The sequence below is a fragment of the Helianthus annuus genome, chromosome 5 (genome assembly GCF_002127325.2).
Source record: "Helianthus annuus cultivar XRQ/B chromosome 5, HanXRQr2.0-SUNRISE, whole genome shotgun sequence".
NCBI classification, from domain to species: Eukaryota; Viridiplantae; Streptophyta; class Magnoliopsida; order Asterales; family Asteraceae; genus Helianthus; species Helianthus annuus.
In genome coordinates this window covers 75981311-76004375 of record NC_035437.2, presented here as the reverse complement: position 1 = coordinate 76004375, position 23065 = coordinate 75981311, and the positions used below count along the sequence as shown (strand labels likewise).

At 36.5% G+C, this 23065-nt stretch overlaps 1 long non-coding RNA gene across 1 annotated transcript; it reads right to left on the bottom strand.

Annotated features, from left to right (window-relative positions):
• Positions 1–21010: 21010 nt before the first annotated feature.
• Positions 21011–22521, bottom strand: LOC118492277. Its single transcript, XR_004892937.1, has 2 exons — positions 21937–22521; positions 21011–21550 (listed from the first exon to the last, which is right to left on the bottom strand). It is a non-coding gene; the product is annotated as an uncharacterized LOC118492277 (long non-coding RNA).
• Positions 22522–23065: the final 544 nt, after the last annotated feature.

Here is a 23065-nt window from a genome sequence, read left to right as displayed (position 1 = left end):
ATCTCAACACGGAAACGATACCATTTGGGTGATCGTGGATCGACTGACCAAGTCTGCACATTTTCTGCCCATCAAAGAAACGGATAAGTTTTCTACTCTAGCAGACATCTACTTAAAAGAAGTGGTATCAAGGCATGGAGTGCCAACCTCCATCATTTCTGATCGTGACGCGCGTTTCACTTATGAACTGTGGCAAGCTATGCACAAGTCTTTTGGCTCACGTTTAGATATGAGCACCGCTTATCACCCACAAACGGATGGGCAATCTGAACGCACCATCCAAACCCTTGAAGACATGCTTCGGGCATGTGTGATCGACTTTGGTAATGGCTGGGAGAAGCACCTCCCGCTAGTGGAGTTCTCGTATAACAACAGTTACCACACCAGCATCCAAGCCGCTCCATTTGAGGCATTGTATGGACGGAAATGTCGTTCACCTCTCTGTTGGGCAGAAGTTGGCGACAGCCAAATCACTGGCCCAGAACTCGTAGTAGATACAACCGGGAAAATTGCTCAGATACGACAACGAATGGTGGCAGCTCGCGATCGTCAGAAAAGCTATGCCGATAAGCGAAGAAAGCCACTCGAGGTCCAGGTTGGGGATCGAGTGCTACTCAAAGTCTCACCTTGGAAAGGTGTAGTTCGTTTTGGCATGCGAGGCAAACTCAATCCGTGTTACGTCGGACGATTCGAGATCATTGAGAAAATTGGCAAAGTCGCTTACAAGCTGAACCTACCTGAAGAACTCAGCGGAGTTCACAATGTTTTCCACGTGTCAAATCTGAAGAAGTGTCTGTCAGATGAGACCCTCATAGTTCCTCTCAAAGAGCTCACAATCGACGACAAGCTTTGATTCGTCGAGGAACCAGTAGAGATTACGGATCAAGACGTTAAGATTCTCAAGCACACCAGAATACCTCTCGTCCGAGTTCGTTGGAATTCCCGTCGTGGCCCAGAGTATACCTGGGAACGAGAAGACCAAATGAAACTCAAGTATCCCCAGCTGTTTAAGAAAAGTGCAAATACTACTGAGACTGAAGCTACTGCAGAATTTCGGGACGAAATTCCAAATCAACAGGGGGATGATGTGACACCCCAGGAAAACCAGGAAACCAACGCAACTTAACTAGCTTCCTCAGTAACCACGTGCTAAATTTCGGGACGAAATTTTCTTAAAAGGGGGAGAATGTGACAACCCTCATATTTTCATGTATCCGTACGATTATTTAATGATAATTAAAGTGCTTAGTGACGGTGTTGAATTAGTTAACTGTTTCCTGTTACTGTGTCATACTTACATGTGCGTGTTAGCATACTAGTAGTATTTAGAAAACTTGATTAAATAGTCCTGAATATTTTCCTAAGTGTTAGGAATTAATTATGTTACAAAAATATACCTATAAGACACCTTACGGAACAATTAAACAAATTAACGAAACAGTATCCGACCGAACAACCGGACATTACCCGGGACACCGGAATTTTGTCAGAAATATTATTTTATTATTCTTAAATAATTATGGTCTCAAAAATTCCCCACACACTATAAAAATATGTCATACACTCACCATTCTAGAACTGTCATGGCCCCCGACCCGGTTTGACCCGTTTCAGGAGCCGCGGGACAGAAATCCCGTGGTATTTAATTTAGGCGACAACGGAAGTCTTTTTAAAATAGGATCTTTCAATATTTAAAACTGCCCGTTTATATAATCTAGGGATAAAAGCCCGGTCATTTACAATAAGAAGATTTCACTGGGAAATCTTTATTTTACAAAACATGTTTCTTTTATTTATTTACATTGAGCCACTTTTCTAAGCTTGAAGTGCTTCACGGCACTTTTCTTGGATCACAACAGATCACCTGAAACATGTTTGAAAAAGGTTTTGTCCGCGGGAAATACTGAGTGAGTTCATTCAGGTTTTATAAAATGATCTTTAGTTATAAAATTACAGCATAAGAGCGATTACAATGGCTTCCATCTTATTTTTATCTGGCGCTCTGTCACAATGGTGACAAGTCACAATGGTGACGATGGTCATACCACTATTAGGTCAATGAACCCAAATAGTGATGATTATCCCTAGTAGGTCAATGAACCTAACTGGGAGAAAATTAGTAATGTGCACAATACCCACTAGCCAGTGATTCAAGATAACCACGACTTAATCCCTGTAATTATAACCTTTGAAAATAATTTGAGGTATTGTAAAACAGTTGATTAAAAGAGAATGACTCACATTGCAGATTTAACGAGCAGAGTATAAGCCTACTGATTAGCCTTAATTAGCCTAATTTGAATAACAACGCACACACAAACGGGTTAGTAACTAATACAGCAGTTATGACAATTCACGAGATTAAATCCTCACAACGATTTACAAGTGCAATACTTAACAATTCAGCGGATTCACAACGAATGACAGAGTATAGTCCGAGTTCGAACAACACTCAAACATTCATGTCGAAATCACTATGAATAACAAATTATAAACTTAATTTGAGCAGCACTCAAACAATCGTTGGATAGTTATAATCGATCGGACGTTGAATCGTAATAGCGATCGAGTTATTACCCTGATTGCGGCAGCACTTCGTGAATTGTGTGTGTTGTTGGACTGTTTCGACTATAACTTAGAGCATAATAGGAATTTGAATGTCGAATTAAAGCAGAATGTCAAGTCCCATACCCGACTATTTATACCCAAAAATTGCCCCCCCTCACGCCACGCGAAGGGTTCCCTTGTGCGCGTCGCGTGGCGCGATAGACCCTATTCTAGCATAGGGTGGCTTCGTGTCTAAGTAGCTTAGCTGAGTTGGTTTCGCATGCAATTTCAATTCAGACAACGAAATATAAAGATAATCGTCAACTAGGTTTTACCCCCCCCCCCCATGAGTTTTAGGGGCCCTGATCCTGATTCCGATTGTTCTGAAAATTTTTAGGGTTTATGTAGAATTACTTGGGTTTCTCAATTAGAGTTTTCTCAATAGATAATTAACATACTGGGTGTTAATTTTAGTGAGAGTTGTTACATCCTCCATACCTTAAGAAAATCTCGTGCTCGAGATTTATTGGAATAAATGAGGATATTTCCGCTTCATTTCTAATTCCAGCTCCCAAGTGTATTCTGGTCCTCTCTTTGAATCCGTTTTGATTTTGACTAGCACTAGTCGCTTGTGTTTGAGAGACTTTTCTATCTTCTATCTGTAGTGGTTTCTCTACAAATTTTAACTTTTCATTTACCTCTACATCTTGAAGAGGTACTACCAGGGATTCGTCAGATAAAAATTTCTTGAGATTAGATACATGAAACACATCATGTACTCCAGCTAATTCTTCTGGTAGTTGTAAACGATAAGTAATTGGTCCTATTTGTTGCATTACTGAGAATGGTCCTATGTATCTTTAGCTTTCCTTTCTTACCAACTCGTACTATTCCTTTCCCAGGAGAGACTTTGAAAAGTACTTTGTCTCTGACTTGAAACTCTAACGGCTTTTGTCTATTATCTGTATAACTCTTCTGGCTCTAGCCGTCTTCAGCCTTTCCTTCGTGATATTGAATATCATAGTCGTAGTCACTTAGGATTTTCATCCATCTCCTTTGCCTCATGTTTAATTCTTTTGCTCTAATATATATATCTTAATTTCTTATGACCTGTATAGACAGTAAACTTACTTCTATACAGATAATGTCTCCAAATCTTTAAGGGCAAAATTATGGCTCCTAATTCTAAGTTATAAGTGGTATAGCTTTCTTCGTGCTTTTTCAATTGCCTTAATGCATACGCAGTTACCTTTTTGCGTTGCATTAACACATATTCAAATCCTAGCTTTGAAGCAACACTATATACTTTAAAATCTTCTGTTCCTTCTGGTAAGGCTAGGATTGGGGCATTTGTTAATTTATGCTTTAAGATCCTAAAGGCTTCTTTTTATTTAGGTACTCATTTAAACTTAACTATTTTACAGGTTAGCTTAGTTAGGGGTATAGCTAACTTGGAAAAATCTTTAATAAATCGTCGATAGTATCCGGTTAAACCTACAAAATTCCTAATTTCCATTGTGGATTGCGGAATTGCTACTATCTTATCAGGATCTATGTGAATACGTTCATGATTCACCATATGACCTGGAAATTGTACTTCTGGCAGCCAAAATTCACACTTCGAGAAATTAGTGAAAAGCTTCTCTTTTCTTAACAAAGTTAAGAGTACCTGCAAGTGCTAACAATATTCTTCCTGACTTTTGGAGTAAATACGTATATCATCGATGAAGACAATTACAATTTATCCAAATATGGTTTACAGATCCTATTCATTATGTCCATGAATGCTGCAAGTGCATTCGTTAATCCTGAAGAGCATGATTGTAAACTTGTAATGACCATACCTAGTTCTGAGAGCAGTTTTTTTTTAGGTATGTCTTCCACTTGTACTTTCAATTGATGGTATCTGGAACGTAGGTATACCTTTAGAAAAATATCTAGCTCCTTGAGGTTGATCGAAAAGATCATCAATACTAGGTAATGGGTATCGATTCTGAATTATAACTTTATTCAATTCTCTATAATCAATACACATTCACATCGGACCATCCTTTTTCTTAGTAAACAATACTGGTGCCTTCTCCTACGGGGATAAACTAGATTGTATGAAACCTTTGCTTAGTAATTCATCTAACTGTTTATTCAATTCTAGCATTTCGGTGGTGCTAATCGATAAGGTGCCTTGGCTATCGGTATAGTTTCTGGAATTAGATGAATCCTATCTCTACTTCTCTATCAAGTGGTAACCCAGGTAATTCTTCTGGAAAGACGTCTGGGTATTCTGAGACTATAGGAATGTCCTGGAGTTCCTTACTTGTAGTGTTAATGATTACCGAAATCATATACACCATTTCTTGTTTTCTTGAATAACTAGCCAACTTCATTACTGAAATGAATTTCAGTGGCTTTCATGGTTTATCTCATGTAATTAAAATTACCTCTCCTGTGGAAGTACGGATTTCTACGGAATTCTTATCACAAAGAATTCGAGCATGGTTGGCTATCAACCAATCAATTCCTAACACTACATCGAATCCGGCAAACTTCATAGGTAACAGGTTTGCAGAAAACTTATGGCCTAACCTTTTTATTTTTCTTTCTTGTAAAACTTTATTTATGTTAACAGAATTTCCATCTGCCGTTTGGACTTTGTAAAAATTTGCCTAAGGGTGGTTAGCGGTTAATTAAGAGTTTGGCAGAATGAAATATTTATAAAACTTTGGTTTGCACCAGAGTCAAATAATTCTTTTGTGTAAATGTTGTAAACTAAGAACGTACCAGCTATCACATCTGGAATGAGTTCTGCTTCCTGGGCAGTCAGTTGGAAGGCTCTTACATTCCTTTTTGCTTCTTCTACAGGTTTAGTTTTATTGTTAGATAGTTTGTTCAGTTTTGGACAATCTGGCCGAAGATGTCCAGCTTCTCCACAGTTGTAGCAGACTGAAAATTTCTTCCTCCTGCAGTCTTCTTCTTCATGCCCCGGAATTTTGCAAAAATTGCAATATCCTTTGCATTTTCCAAAATGCTTTCTTTTGCAAAAAATGCAAAATGGGCTAGTGGAAGATTGCCCATTCCCTCCTTTCTTGAAATTGTTATTGTTACCCGGACGAATTCCTTGGGAAATCTTTTGGGCTACTTCCTTCCTTCTATTTTCTTCTCTTGTCCGTACTAGTTCGTCAGTTAGAGTATTGGCTAAATCCACCGCATCATCAATCGTGCGAGGTTTCGCAGCCTTGACGATGTTACGGATTTCGGCAATCAATCCCCAAATATAACGAGAAATAAGTACCGGTTCTGGCGAAGCCAGGGTTGGTACTACTCGAGCATACTCGAAGAAGGTCGAAGTATACTTTCGACAATCTACATCCACCATCCGGTGGGTTAAAAATTTATTTGTCATTTGTTCCTTTTCATATTCGAGACAGAATTTTCTTTCTACAAAGCTCTTAAATTCTTCCCAGTTCATAGCATACGCCATCCTTCTTCCTTTTGCTTGTAACCCCGTATTCCACCATTCTAGCGCCCCTTCTTTGAAAAGGTTTGACGCGTACATGACCTGATCGTCCTGAGCACATTTACTTATGGCAATTACTGCCTCGGTTTTCTCTAACCAACGAAGTGCCGCAGTCGCTCCTTCATTGCCCGCAAACTCAGATAGTTTAAAAGCAAGAAATTCTTTGTAAGTGCAACCAGGCGTTGCAGCTTTTATTTTCTTAGGATGAGGAGCTTGCCGTGGTTCATTCTCATTATTAGTATGATTATTGCCTCCGTTTATGCTATTACTGAAGTTATCTTTAGAAATACGTTTGCTAGGAACAATTTGTTGCGGTTCTATTGGATTCTTAACAGCAGCAACGATTACTGGAATAGCGTTGGCTATCCCTTGAGCAATTATTGCTGGAATAGTGTTTTCTATCCCTTGAGCAATGATATTTTCTATATCCTGTCTAGTCATATATTGATCCCCTGATTGTTGCTCAGATTGATTAACCTCGTTAACTGGTTCATTATTAGCGTTTTCCATCTGATAACTAATTTATAGATAAATAATTAGTATACAAGAAATATTCCAATGTCACACTTAATTGCACATAATCACGTAAACAAAATTTGTAAATTTTCTAAAATTTCATTTGTTTTATTGATTATATCATGCTTCTATATACAACCGTTTTATTATTTATTTTACACATACTGATTTTACTATTACTATTACACAACCACAGTTTCATAAATCTCCTATCCTTTTGTCAGATGATATTATAGTAACGACGTTCCTTTTCCTCGTATTTCCAGGAGATCTGTCTCCCAATCTCTTGGATCCTATTCCCAGTATCCATTAGTTCTTCACCAAAACGAAGTTCAGCCGTATTCTCGTTACTTATTGGTGGATTTGGTAAAGGTCTTGAATTTAACTGAGGAAAAAGCTTATAGGGATGGTTTTGTAACTGTATTTCACTAGTCAACCATTCGTCTATTTGCGAGTGGATTGAAGGGTTTGGAATAGCTGGTTCTAAGTTCATTGGTAGTTGTGTTTCAAAAGAGTGAATAAAAACATTTTCATTATCAGGCTTAATAGTACTATAGTTTGCCATTATAAAATCTAGCTCTTCCTGAGATGGTAACCTTTTAATTTGCCTAGAACTTTTCCCAATTTCCCTTTTCTTAGGCTTGGGTTTGTTGAATTTTATAGGTTCTTCTATGTCTGGTATATACCTATTGAAATCTCTGGAAACCTCTATGCTTACCGGATAGAGATTTAAATTCTGAAGGGCGTCAGACAAGTTACTCATGCTGTTTAGCAAAATATACACAATTACTAAGTTAAATTTCATAACAAAATTCTGCAGAAAACTTTTAAATATTATTTTAACTTACCAAAACAACGGAAGTTTAAAACATACTAGGTTTTATTTGTAAATTTATTTATTTAGTGAATAAGGCTTCTAGACTGTAGATAATAAAGGTATTAAAACTTGGGTCAAATTATTTAAGGATTTGTATTAATTGCTATATTTGCTAGCATATAACGATCTGCCCTACACTGTATACAATTAGTCAGATAACAAAACACATAATCACAGGATAGTAATTAAAAATTCCTAAGTATTTCTCAATTACTTTAATAGGCTAAAATCAATAGTAAGCTTAAATCAGTGGCTCTGATACCACCTTTTTCTGTCACGGCCCCCGACCCGGTTTGACCTGTTTCAGGAGCCGCGGGACAGAAATCCCGTGGTATTTAATTTAGGCGACAGCGGAAGTCTTTTTAAAATAGGATCTTTCAATATTTAAAACTGCCCGTTTATATAATCTAGGGATAAATCCCCGGTCATTTAAGATGATTTCACTGGGAAATCTTTATTTTACAAAACATGTTTCTTTTATTTATTTACATTGAGCCACTTTTCTAAGCTTGAAGTGCTTCACGGCACTTTTCTTGGATCACAACAGATCACCTAAAACATGTTTGAAAAAGGTTTGTCAGCGAGAAATACTGAGTGAGTTCATTCAGGTTTTATAAAATGATCTATAGTTATAAAATTACAGAATAAGAGCGATTACAATGGCTTCCATCTTATTTTTATCTGGCGCTCTGTCACAATGGTGACAAGTCACAATGGTGACGATGGTCATACCACTATTAGGTCAATGAACCCAAATAGTGATGATTATCCCTAGTAGGTCAATGAACCTAACTGGGAGAAAATTAGTAATGTGCACAATACCCCACTAGCCAGTGATTCAAGATAACCACGACTTAATCCCTGTAATTATAACCTTTGAAAAAAATTTGAGGTATTGTAAAACAGTTGATTAAAAGAGAATGACTCACATTGCAGATTTAACGAGTAGAGTATAAGCCTACTGATTAGCGTTGATTAGCCTAATTTGAATAACAACGCACACACAAACGGGTTAGTAACTAATACAGCAGTTACGACAATTCACGAGATTAAATCCTCACAACGATTTACAAGTGCAATACTTAACAATTCAGCGGATTCACAACGAATGACAGAGTATAGTCCGAGTTCGAACAGCACTCAAACATTCAAGTCGAAATCACTATGAATAACAAAGTATAAACTCAATTTGAGCAGCACTCAAACAATCGTTGGATAGTTATAATCGATCGGACGTTGAATCGTAATAGCGATCGAGTTATTACCCTGATTGCGGCAGCACTTCGTGAATTGTGTGTGTTGTTGGACTGTTTCGACTCTAACTTAGAGCATAATAGGAATTTGAATGTCGAATTAAAGCAGAATGTCAAGTCCCAGACCCCACTATTTATACCCAAAAATTGCCCCCCCCCTCGCGCCACGCGAAGGGTTCCCTTGTGCGCGTCGCGTGGCGCGAGAGACCCTATTCTAGCATAGGGTGGCTTCGTGTCTAAGTAGCTTAGCTGAGTTGGTTTCGCATGCAATTTCAATTCAGACAACGAATTATAATGATAATCGTCAACTAGGTTTTACCCCCCCTGAGTTTTAGGGGCCCTGATCCTGATTACGATTGTTCTGAAAATTTTTAGGGTTTATGCAGAATTACTTGGGTTTCTCAATAAGGGTTTTCTCAATAGATAATTAACATACTGGGTGTTAATTTTAGTGAGAGTTGTTACAAGAACATACCCTTAACCTCCTAATTATTTACCCACTAATCCTCAAATTTTACAATTTACCCCCGCAATCTGATTTTCGGTCCTAGGTGGACCCCACAAAGATCACCATGATTACCCCCATATATTTTGTTTAGATCTTCTTTGATTGTTGCTTGCAAGTATGAACAAAATAATTAGGGAATCTCTTATATGTATGGCCAATGCCTCTTACAAGATCATTGGTAATCTTTCACCTCTCTCATCACTCTCCTCTCTCTCTCATTTTCGGTCACACCATAACCGAACCCACCACCACCCCTCAACATCTTCATCTCCTCCAACATCAAGTGCCATTCAAAGCTTCAAAGTTGATCCATGGAGGTTGCAAGCTGAAGGACTTTCTAAGGAGCTTCTTTCACTTGCTTTTCACCATCACCTTCTCCTACTTCTTCACTAAGAATCATCCCTAGCTTTAAGCTAGTAGTAAGTTCCTTATGTCACCTTTGTACATCTTATTTCATGATTAAAAGATGTTATATGTTAAATCTACAAGAACACTAAAAAGGGTTTAAACAAGAAGATGAAACATGATGTATTTATGTTAGTATGATGTTATCTTGAGATGTTACTGATTTCTTGCTGATTCTTGTTTCGTTACTTGTTAATATTGATGTTTGATGTTGTTGTAATCGCTAAACATGTTAACGGAATCAATCAAACATGCACTAGAAAGTTAAAAGCTGAAACAGAATGCTGGTTGGTTTTTACAGCCAACTTCAGTTGGCTGTAACCAGACCATAAGTTAACGAAAAATGTATTTTCTGAAGCCTGGACTTATCTATTATGGAATACGGTTCTAATGGCACTGGAATCATAATTTTTTGACTTCGTTTACTATTTTTAAAGTGTCGTTTTGTAACAGCAGCTAAAGCTGAGTTTTTACAGCAGAAAATAGGCGATATGTTTTTAGTCATAACTTGAGTTCTGTGTTGAATCAGACCATGAAATCTGTACAGAGCATGGACACTGATGTCGTAGTAATTGTCCCGCTGGAATTTCGTCAATCCGACTTACAATGAATTTTTAGTAAATTATTCCGTGGACTGCAGTCAGAAAATAATAAATCTGATCGCAGTCCGGAAAATAATTTTTAATAAAATATTGGTGATGAATTAGATCCCGAGATTTTTTCACAATAATATTTGGGTCGTTTAGCATCTTCTTTAAAAAGTTGGGAATTTTTGAAATAAGATAACTATTTTATTAAAATCCTTGAAAACAGCCCAGTTCTGAGTATAAAAGCTGAAACGACATGAGTAGTGATTTGCGTGTCTAAATGTCGGGTAGGTTATCCGAGAGTGATATAACATGTTATATGTCTATAAAAGTGTTATGTGCAATGTCGTATGTTTGTTTATGAGTGGGGAATAGATGGGAAGTTTATATGGGCATAAACCGTTAAAGTGATGAATGTTATGTGTTAGATGCGTATAGGGATTTTGTGCTTATTTGAAGTCACTAATAAATTAAGTGGTAATCATACTAGGACGTGATTGACCAACCTTGACTGTTAGCTATCTTTAAGAATCTAATCGAGCAAACCGAGGTGAGTTCACACACTTTCTAAGGCATGGGATTCCCGGTGGTTTGGGAATGGGTTAAAGAATTTAAAACTGAATCTACATATCCTCCTTGGGTAGGATATGTACGGCCATCCTCCTTGGGTAGGATGCCAATATTACTCCTGCGTATTCTCCTTGGGTAGAACTACGTACGTTCGTCCTCCTTGGGTAGGACAACAACTTTAAAATTTACTAGACAAAACTCTATCATAAGTCCCTCATTTTTATATCAACTTAATCGCCGAGGCCAATGGCGAGCAGGTCATTAGTTAATAGTGCTATTAGGTTTAACAAACCTCACACCGTGCCAGTTGGACGGGCGTGTACCAATGGACTATGGCAAACCGTCAGTGATGATAGACACTGATGTAGGGCACAACTTATTTGCGTTAGTGGTCGATATGGTACAGTCTAGTGGTTCACATGGGGAAGCCCCCACTAATCATGGAAGTGGTTTGGGTAATAAAGAATGAACTGGTTAATCTTACTTTCAACTACGGGGTAACCCCCACGGCAATTACGCCAACAAAAGACAAACCACGTTTTCGGAAACAACTTAAAACAAAACAACCAAACGTAAACTCACTCAACTTTGTTGTTGAGTCGTTGTTACATGCCTTACAGGTCGTTAAATGCTTGGAGCTTGCACGAGGAAGGAGTCATTGTGGGATACGGATTGTTATGTTCCGTGCTTAATATTTAAATCCTTATGAACTTATTAAACTTAAGCTTTGGACATTAAACTTATGAACTACGAACTATGTTTTGAACTTTACGTTTATGCTTCCGCTGTCTAATTTAAAACTTGGTTAACTAGCCTTTGGTCACCAATCGTATTGTGGTTGGCTTTAATTACTTAAATACGTTGTTCAGTATGATTGGTGGCTCGATCCTGGTCACGTCACGCCTGTAAGCGGTAGTACTCCGCATGGTGGATTTTGGGGGTGTGACATATTTGAAAATCTGGTTAGAAATATCATGTGATGATATAATTGAAAAGATCCCTTAAGTGGTCTATTTAAGGAGATCGTACGACGGTCTAGTTAAGAAGATCATGTGTTCATCTAGTTAAAAAGATCGTTCGTTGATCTAGTTAAAAAGATCCTTTGGTGGTCTAGTCAAGTCGCTTCATGTTTATTCAATTGATTTTTCCCCTACGCATTATGAAATGAACTGTGCAGACTGTGCAAGGAATTACTTAATTATGGAGGCCTACATAATTATGGAATTCAGTGCACAGAAACCACAGCAAGTTTTGTTATGTGTTAAGACCTATAGTGACAAGAGTAATGATATGGGAGAAGTCTTGGACCTTGACTGATGTCATTTTACCTTACACTCCCCAATTCTGATTTCAAGCACACACAAGTTTCTTATGATAAGTCTTCAAAAGAAACATTCTTTTGTCCATAGTTTGAAACTCGATGTTTTCTTACTACAAGGACTTCACTTTGAGGGTTGACAATTTCGCTAAGAATCCTATCAAGGCCCAAAGTTTTACTTTTGGTTCAATGGAATTATCTGAAAGCGAAACCATCACAACTGTCTTCACAAGTTTCTTCTAAAATTAAATTTCGGGACGAAATTTCCTAAAGTAGGGGAGACTATGACACCTATGTCACTTCAACCATCAAACAAATACCAAACCAATGAAATATGGTATTTCATACTTGGGATTTGTAAAAAAAATATGTGTATCGTTTGCACATATCAATTCTTGTTCGATTTCAAGCTTTAAATCGCTTTCTGGAAGGTTATACGCGCACTGATGCGTAAATATAACCAGTTTAATGCAACAAACACTCCGGAATAGTGAAGTAGGCTTAACATACCTTAAATAACCTTCACATAACTTAGAAATAAGTTTTGGATGGTTTGGTATGTTGAAATCAAGTTTGTTCGATCGCAGGGACTATTTGTGTCAAACTGCGAAACTATACCGGTTTCTACAGTAACAAACCTTCCGGAACTTGATCATAAGTTAAACATACCCTAAGTATCCTTTACATAGCTTAGAAATAGGCTTTGAGGGGTTCAGTATGCTAAAATAAACTTTATTGATCAATAGGGACTAAAAGCGTCAAAAATCACATAAGTTTGCATTTTCGCGCATATCTTACGTTCTGAATATATCCGGGCATCCAAAAATTTATGTAAGCACTAAAATATTTTATTTTAGTGATTGGAATGATAAAATTTCCATTCGTCGCTTAATTTGGATCGTTTTTGCGTTCGTTACGACTCTCGTCGTAATTAAGCGAATAACGCAACTGTACGACCGAACGAACCGACATCCGAGATATTTTTGAGCATGTTTTGAGTTCCCTATACTTTAACTTCATTTTAGAGCCTTGAAATGAGGTTAACGGGGCTTAAACGTGTTAAAAATGGGCCGAAATGCATGTTTCTCAAGTTCAGGGACTAAACTGCAATTTCTGTATAAGTTAGCCCAGGCGGGGCGCGTAAGACATCCTTGTTCCTTACGCGGGCCGTGTGAGAGGCCCAGGTCTGCAAAAATCTGTTCCAGCTGTTAACAGCTATTCCACACACTTGCAAATGGTTTTTGATCAATCTATGGGCTATATTTGATCGTTTTCAAGTGCCCATGGTATCCAAATACCATGTGCCCACTTGTACTGATGAGATCGAAGCTCGGTTTTCGATAAACGATCTTAACGGTGCAAGGAAATCTATAAATAGCCCACCCCTTTCACTTGCAAACTCACACTTGATCTGATTTTGGCCTTCTAAGTTGAAGTTTGTACTTCATACCTGAAGGTAAATCAGATCAAGAGCTTGTGGGGACCTTTTGTAAGTATTCTTTCGTTCTTTTCATACGTTTTTATCGTTAAAGTCAAACTGCGTTTGACTTTCTGCTTTGACCAGTTTATGGTCAACGCAAAGTTCGTTGGAACTTCATAACGTGAGCATAATCACGATGGTCATAGTCCCTAGTGACTATACCTACTGATTACCACGTTATCTAGGCTCAGTGACTAGTCGTAGCTTCGGTCAAAATGCGTATTCTCGCGTATTTTGTAACCAAGCTACTTATAGGTATCAAAACCTTTTGTTTTGATACCAAACCTGTTTTCTAACTTAACTAAACATGTTTTAGCATGATTAGCTCGTCACTTTTTAGTTTAGTGCTTGTGTAGAGTCGTAAGTCAAGCGAACTAAACACTCGCTTAGACTTTCGAACACGACCCGTTTGGTCGATCATTAGGATCCGACCAAACATGTTTAGTGACCATAGTTGTATAAGGAATAACCTTCCGAGGTTATAACTTATGGTCACCTAGTTTAAGTAGTTGTATGATAGGTAGTTTATATACCCTTGGTAAATGACCAAAATACCCTTTTTATGCATAATTGATATTTAAGCATATGTAACCCAAACTTTTGTCACTTAACTGATTATGCAACATAATTTAATGTAGGATCGTTTTCGGACCCGAACGAGTCGATCAGAAGAGTTTTGCTCAGTTTGAACGGCGGAAACAGACAAACTGCGGTCAATTCAGCAAGATTACACTTTAAACTGTCGATTTGATTGATAAAATGACATTATACAGCGTGACGACACTTCGGCAGCACTTTGTTGCAAAACCGGTAGAATTGTTAATGATTTCGCTTGAGATGGGCTATATATAGGCCCCTGATTCCGCTTGAACATGTACATGTTCATTTCAAGCGGAATCAGAACATTAAACTCAAGCGGAATCAGACATGTACACTCGAGCGGAATCAGAAACGTTATGATTTCGCTTGAAACTGACCTATTGTCATTTCAAGCGGAATCTCTTCTAATTCACATTTTCTCGTTTTTCATGCCCTGATATAACTAGCTCTATACAAGACTCGATACAAGACGAAGTTGACAGACGGATGTACCAACAAACTCCCCCTCGGATGTTGACGGAGTCTTCAGTGTCGAGTCTTCGCATCTTCAGTCTTTATCAGCCTTTGGGCTTCTCTTTGAAGTATCTGACCCTGTAAACATCCTCAATCTCTATCTTCTCTTCTCTTATCATCATCAACAAACTCCTCCTCTCGGATGTTGATTACTTAAACTTGTCAGCAGCAACAATCTCAGGATCAGAATCTGACTCTATCTTCTCTTGATCAGATCTCTTGATTCCATAAGTTCATCATCAGCTTGCGTGGATCACAGGTTTCCAGAAACATAACCTAGCTCTTACATACTCCCCCTTTCAACCAACTGGGATCGTTGCTTGGCTTATGCTCTAGCTCAGAATTGAACCTGTCAAACCTGCATAATCTCTATCGCAAATATAAGTTTTATGATATAAACATTTGTACTCTAAGACACCACTTGCAGATTACTATCTGATGAACCACTTGAATGAATATCATTTTCAAAACTTTTGATGACCACTTGTAAGATAGATTTTAAACATACTGTCATCAAGTTTAGCACTTGGAATTTTGAAAATCAGCTCTTCAACACCAGTTGTCGAAAATCTTTTTGAATTTTTCAAAATTTATGCTAAAACACACTAAAAATCTTTTTGGATTTTTTAACCGAAATGCAGTAAAGAAATATTTACAGATAATCTTTTTGTGAGTCTATACAAGAGGATCATATCAGTTACTGAGACAAATCACCAACACCGTTAAGCTTCATTTCATTTTAAGTTCTAAACAATTCACCTAGATTGTCAGTATGTTGATCCACTTAAATTTTCACACAAAGTTCAACAGTTCCGAGATACGGGTAAATGTTTTAAGCACTTAAACTTATTCACATGTCCCACTACTTGAATATACTCCCATATCCAGATCCCAATATTCAGTCTTATAGGTGAGTATACCACAGATGATATCTGTAAAGGGGTTAGATGCGAAACCGTGAGAGCTCAGGTCAGAACTTCCGTTCAGCAGAGAGATGACGGCTCGACTTTAAGTGTGTCCCCTTTAGAGGATCTTTTCTTCAACAGCTCATGATTAACATTTTTGAATGTTTCATCATTTTTTTAAGCTGAGGGTTGTGCTATGTTTCAAGCATTTGCAGAAAGTATTATACGGGGATTAGGTCAGAATTTCCATTCAGCAGAAGTCCCGGGATAATACCCCAGATATCACTGAGTATAAAGACCTAGTATCTCAGAAAGAGGGACCTTTCAAACAAGATTTCGGGGGTTACCCATATATCCAAGATATGTTACCCACGAGATAAGCAAGTTTGAAATAAACTTTGTGATTTTGCTTGAAACTGACCTATTGTCATTTCAAGCGGAATCTCTACTAATTCACATTTTCTCGTTTTTCGTGCCCTGATCTAACTAGCTCTATACAAGACTAAATACAAGAGGAAGTTGACAGACGGATGCATCAACATTTAACATGTTTAGGCATATAATACTTGTCATCGGACTAGTCAGGTGGTCCGAACGCGTTTTACGCGAACGACGCGTTAAAGTAGCGTAAGCTACCTAAACGGGTCGTGATGGGTCGTAAGCACTTAGGATAGGTTTCATTTTAGTATGTAGGCCTTGTTAAACCATATCATATGAGTTCCCACACTCATTTGGTTTACGAGACCTCATACTATCCGATCTCCCGATTTAGGTCCGGTTTACTTATGTAGTTATCAATATTAGGTGTCGTTTGATTCCGTGCTCCCTCTAGCTTGCTTGGTAGTTGTTCAAGACTCCTAAGCACTCTCAAGTGAGTACATAGTCCCCTCTTTTACTGTTTTCAAATGTTTTGGGGTGAAGCATGTGTACCTATCTGTTATTTTCATGATTTCAAAGTATAATTGATTATACATGTTAATACTTATCTTTTGACAAACTGAAAGATTATTTATGGTTTAAACACTGATTTTTCAAAGAGTATAAAATTAATTGTTGGAATAGTACTTATTTTTGTTCACTAGACCGGTTATAGGATTTGACACCCCATTCCTGTTGTCATGGAATGTCTGAAACCAATTTGTTTCTCCGTCCAAATAGGAATTTGCCTTTGTGGTATTTCTATAGTCTCAAAGGTGTATTTTGATGCACTAGGTCTGAATGAATTCTTAAATCACATTATTTTTGTATATTAAGTCATACTCCCAAAAGTATAGTTTGATATGCTCTCATATGTGATATTGTACAAAACCAACATATATTTTGTTAATCATTAAAACATAGTTTGATATGTTATTCTCAAAATCCAAAGCATAGTTTAATATGTTATTTTCATAACGAAAGCATAGTTTAATATGTTATTTATAAATCCAAAGTATACTTTAGATATACTACTGAAAATTTATTTATTTTACCAACTAAAGTATAGTTAATATACTATTTACTTAACGACTGGTTTTTGGTTAGTGTTTAGATAACGGGGCGGGTGTAATGTGATGAAAATATGGTAGATACGCCGCTGGTACTTCTTATATATAAATGTTTTCATCGCATTACATATCGTGGCGTTATTTAGTACACTTGGGTTAACGGTTTTGGAACTGAAATATATTTTAATATATTACTTATTCGACTTTCTTAAAACCAAAGTATATTTTTATATTTACTATAAATCTTTTTATCAAAATATTGTTTTTCAAAAAATATATTTTTATACAAACTTATTCCATTTACTTATTTAATTTCCTATGTCTTATTATTTTATATCATCTGATTTCTTATAAATGATTTATAAAAGAAAACCTTTTACAAGGATCATGACTACTTTTACTAAAACTTTTTCTTTAAACTCATAAGTCATGAATCCTAATTACAATAAAACCTATGTATCTCACAGGCATCTTATGCCGACATACCTATTTTTACACATGTTTCAGGTGCTGCTTTGTGATGACTGATGATATATGCTACACTTAGGATGGACTCGTGCCTTAGCGACTTTAAAACTTGAAAGATAATAGTTGTACTTATTTGATTGTATTAAAACAATAAGTTCATTTATTCAATAAAACAAAATTATTTATTGTGAAACAATGATTCTGTTACAACACTCCCCGACGTTTCCGCCACGTTTTGTTGTTTTACGTGCTCGGGGTGTGACAGCAGGTACCGAACCTTGTATTAGGCTGGGAATCCGGGTCGGCTATGATAAAGGCTATGGAATTTCTAACTCCTAGCTTAAGTCCTATAATGTCTAACACTTTTAATATTTTCAACCCGTGGTAACTAAAAGTAATAGTTATAAAAACTAGAAATATGAAATTCTATATTTCATATTTTGTTAAACGAGTAAGTGACAGGTCAAATGATGATTTGAACCATGAGATATCTTGACGGATATTGAGTAGAATAAGTGTCCGTTTGATAATAATCATAAAATATTTTATGGGTGAACCTACTCCATTTTTAACGAAACTTAGGTCAAAACGTAGAAAAAATAAGCTCATCTCAAATGTATATTTATAATTTTATAGAAGGCTATTTTAAGAGTTACACAAGTTAAATGTGCAAAGCAGCTGAATTAATTATAAACTTATAATAATTATATTATTAATAAAAAACAAGCCGCCTTGTTCATTTTGTTCTGATCCACAACTCCACATCCCAATTACAGTCATTGACTGACTTGGGTTTCAAAAAAAATCACGTTGTCGCGAAGTTTCTATAGCCGGAAACGCGGTATAACGAATTCGGAAAAATCTCAATCTTTTCCAGGAAGTTTCTAGACATATTGGGAGACTTCTGTGAGTTTTTGGAAATTTTTGAAAGTCGGATCATTTTGATTGTAAATTGTTTGGTTAAAATACACTTTTTCCCAAATTTATTAAAATTAATAAATCAGTTTTATAAATTCTGAAAATATTTTTCTAGAATTCTATATATTTTTACCAACTTATATAAAAATTTTAGAATTTCAGAAAGTATATCTATCGACTAATGATTTTTAGAATTAAAAATCTCATTATTTTATAAAAAACTGGCAACGGCAAACACATAACGAACCTGTCGGAACTGTGAACTGACTACTGACTAAATTGACGATAAGTGGAACACCTGAGTCATTCTTGACTGAACCGGGGCAAAATGGGTACTTGAGATACATTACACACCAGTTTGGGAGATTCCCCGACGGCGAAAAAGGAAACTTGAAATCGGGTAACCTGGGATCCCCAAACAACCGAACTCCCTTAATCTAAACTTAATCATTTCTAATAGACAAGTCATTAGTACATTCCATATGATCATACCACTTTCCAAACATCTAAAACAAACGACTTTGACCAACACATAAAACAGTGCCCGGAAGCAAAACTGAAATCTGACACTAAGATAATACCCACAGCACTACTGTTATGCTATAGGTCGATTCTTAGATGATTATTCTCATCTGAACCCGATTTATTACAATTGTCGATTTGAAAATTGTATTCGGTAAGTAACCAAACACGAACTGATACCACGACTAAAAGGATAGAGCCTTAATACTTACACATCTTGTAATTGATGTGCTATATACTACCTGAGTTTTCACTACCTCGCTTTCAAACTGTTTTACTATTTTACTTAGGGTGAAATGCTTGTTACATACCTATATACTTGCACGTACATATATGTTGTGATATTATCTGAGTTATACTTGTTGGATCGTCGTGTGACCCAAACGAGTCAATCTGAAGAGTTCAGAATCGATATCATAGGCGAAATCAGTGATATCGATGTGAAAACAGCTTGATACTTTCAAATTATCTTCTATTATTGATTTCCTGAGCTTTTACAATTCAAATGACAATCCGGCAGCACCTCGGCTCTGAAACAATCAAACTAATTCCATTTTAAATGAAACAAGCACTTCAGGTATTTATAGGCAGCTAATTCCGTTTGAAACACTCCAAACGAGACTTAATTCCGTGCGGAATTAACTCAAGTGAGATTTCATTTCATGCGAAATTATCATTCCGTGCGGAATTACAATTCCATGCGGAACTACAATTCCACGCGGAATTACCTATAAACTTCATTTCTTGTTTTGCGTGCCCTGATCTAACTAATACAATACAAGACTTGATAAAGACGGAGTTAATAGACATTAGTGCACCAACAATACTAACACACAAAAAGTCCCCACAAACACGAGTGATCTATTATATGCCGGTGGATGTGTGAATAGTACTATTGGTCTGACAAACCCAATTGAGCTAGCACGAACGCCATGGGTTCTACTGCAATTGCACATGTCCATCCACACACTATGAGCATGCTATTTGGTGTTAGACATAGCTACTTGGGGTGGAAAAGTGCTGAGGTGTCGGATGTGGGACACGGCACTTGTGAACAATCAAAATTTCACATGTAGTTATAGTATAATTATATTTAATGTGCAAAACGCGATTTCCTTTTACATGGTGTGATAAAAACAAAACTTGTGAAACTCACCAGCTATTTGTAGTTGACCTTTCAAAACTTTAACATGCTTTTCAGGTAACTTGAGACTTGTGCGATATTAGTTTTTGTCGTGCAAGCTGTGCGTTACAGATGCATACATATATATAAGCATGCCGTTAAGAAGATTAACCTGGTTCGCTGGAACATTCTGTTGTAACATACAGGTAGTATGTAATCAACAGTGCAATGGAAAATATAGTTGAATAATAGATATAGTATCTTTATAAACAATGTGCTTGTACCAGTGGTGTCTGTTGCATCCCATATTTTACATCCGCTGCGAGTCGGGGTGTGATAAATCCTATGATGTCTAAAGCTCTTTTTATATTGATTCTGACTATGGGCATACACTGAAAGCTTGTATAACTTTTATATATATTCAAGACTTTTATTTAATTAAATATTTTTATTTCAATACTTCTGTGGCATAATAATTGTGATACTGTTATTCAATCGTCATGCTTAAATCCTACTCTTATGAGCCCACCGGAAATCGGGGTGTGACAACTAACAAGTGGGAAAATGGCTGCCTTAAAAAGTTGATTGAAAATGGCAATAGATACTCCTACAGCACCGCGCCAATGCAAAAGTGTATATCATTTAAAAGAACACAATTATTTTGGTAAAAACTATGCAGACATGTATAACACAAGTTTTTATGTTCTTTGGGTATATGGCCAAATAACGTGGTGTCAATCAAAGAAGCAACATGATCTGCAGCAAATGCTATGGTTGCAGGTAAAACAATAGTAAATATTTCCTTTCCGAGTGAATCCATCTGGAAGCAAATGCCTCGTAGTACCCTACAAGAAAAATACCTTATAGGGGCGACATTTTTTCAACTTATAGAGAGGATATAAATTAAAAAAATATGTATATTACAACACAAAAAGATTATGTTACAAAAGAATCAAGGTTAATTACATATAAGAAATATTGTATAACAAAAAGATAACATCATGACAAAGCCTTATTTAGCATTGACATATAATTTAAAGAAAAAAAAAGAAACATATTTAAATTTGAATACAACAAGACTTTATCTATACATGATTGAAATGTCACCTAAAGGAACTCAAAGTTAGCTCTACAACAGAAGTAAAATTCAATTAAATTCTATAACATAAATATCATAAGCGGATGAAGGTCAATTCAAAGGGTATTGATTGTTACCTCCATCAACCATAGAAGAAGAGGTTTCTTTTTGGTCTTTTTACGGCTTAAAAACCCAATAAAACAGTGCTCTACCATTGCTTTCAATCACTGTAACATATCCAACATATTGAATGGAGCTAATAGGAGATTGGCCTAGAAGACCAAGCACGCGAGCAGCATATTGTTCGAGCAATGTTACCTTGCCCGTTTGGCAGTTGCTGGGCGGAAACCACCACCCACAACTGAAAATACCTACTGAAATAATGATGAGAAAACTACATCTCCTTGATGCGTGCATTTTGTGTGTATTTTGAAAGCACATCTGTTTTTCATGGCCATCAACATTGGAAATGTCTATATTTTTTCATATACAACTAGGTTATGAATACAGTATTTGTTAATGAAATTCAAACAGAGTAAAAAAAAACTTTAGTTGTAAAATAAAGGTATAATGCCTTTTAACACCATAGATACCAATAACCAACACACATATAATTAAAAGTTGTATTTTATAGAACACAAAAATCTTACAATCACACATTGCATAATAACCATGAATTTTTGTTTCAAGTAAAAATATTAGGAAACCAAAATGAGTTGACAAAACAAAAAACCCTAAAATCCTTACCGTTAATGCCAGGTGGCTGCAGGTCATCTCCACTGCTCCGACTACCGGCAGTCGGCTTAACCGCCGTGAAACACCACCACAGCCACGAGAATGACAGGTTAGCATATCCACAATCATGTACCTAACTTAAGTCACTGGAATAACATATGAGAAACCGCTAGAAACTCAGCTAGGTTTCATTAAACTTTCCTTATCTATGACATACAGACCGAAACCGAGACACTGGAAAATTGAAAGGTTGCGAGTGGAGGCGGTGGCTGCAAACGATGGTGGCTGCAATTGGGGTCGGTAGTCAAAAAGGGTGGGACAGAAGTGGATCGGAGGTGGACGGAGTGGAATACACAGAGAATACAGAGAAGGAAATGAAGGTTGTTGTGGGAGAGAGGATAAAGAATCATGGTTTTTTTAAGAGTATATAGATACGGTTTAGTGATAACCCCGTCTAATGGTTTCTTGAATTCTTATAAGACGGAGTTTGAGTAAAAGACGGGGTTAGCTTGAATTTTCTTGAATATTTTATATAGTTATTGACTTTAAGATGGTGTTGTTACTTCAACCCCATCTAAAGCAAACATTGAACCCCGTCTCATACCTCGTTTTGTAGTACTGAATAGTGCATATAGACTATATAGACATATGTTGGGTGAAGATGACCTAACAACAGCAACTGTCAATGTTTGATACATGTTTCTTCTTTACATTCAATGATTGGTTAAACTCGAAATGTTACACTTGATTTGATTTCAATCAACCATGTATAATTTAGTTTTATTATTTATTAACATGCTAACAATAAAACTAGTAGACGTCTATTCTAAAGGGATTAGACACTAATTAGTTTTGTTAGTTCCATCCAAGCAAGCGTGTATGAAACTTTGTATTAATTTTTAAAAGCATATGTGAAAATTTGTATATTTTTTAAAAAATATATATATTTTATTTTTTAGAACATTAGCAATGTGTAACTTTATTTTAGTAAAGGGCTATTGGATTTAAATAATTTCAACTTTCATCATTTGCCTGATAGCATTCTCAACTTACTAATTATACTATGTCACCCCTAACTTTCAACTTATTTTAATTTGACACTCTCAAACTAACTGAACCCTAACCCAACTAGCTAACATCA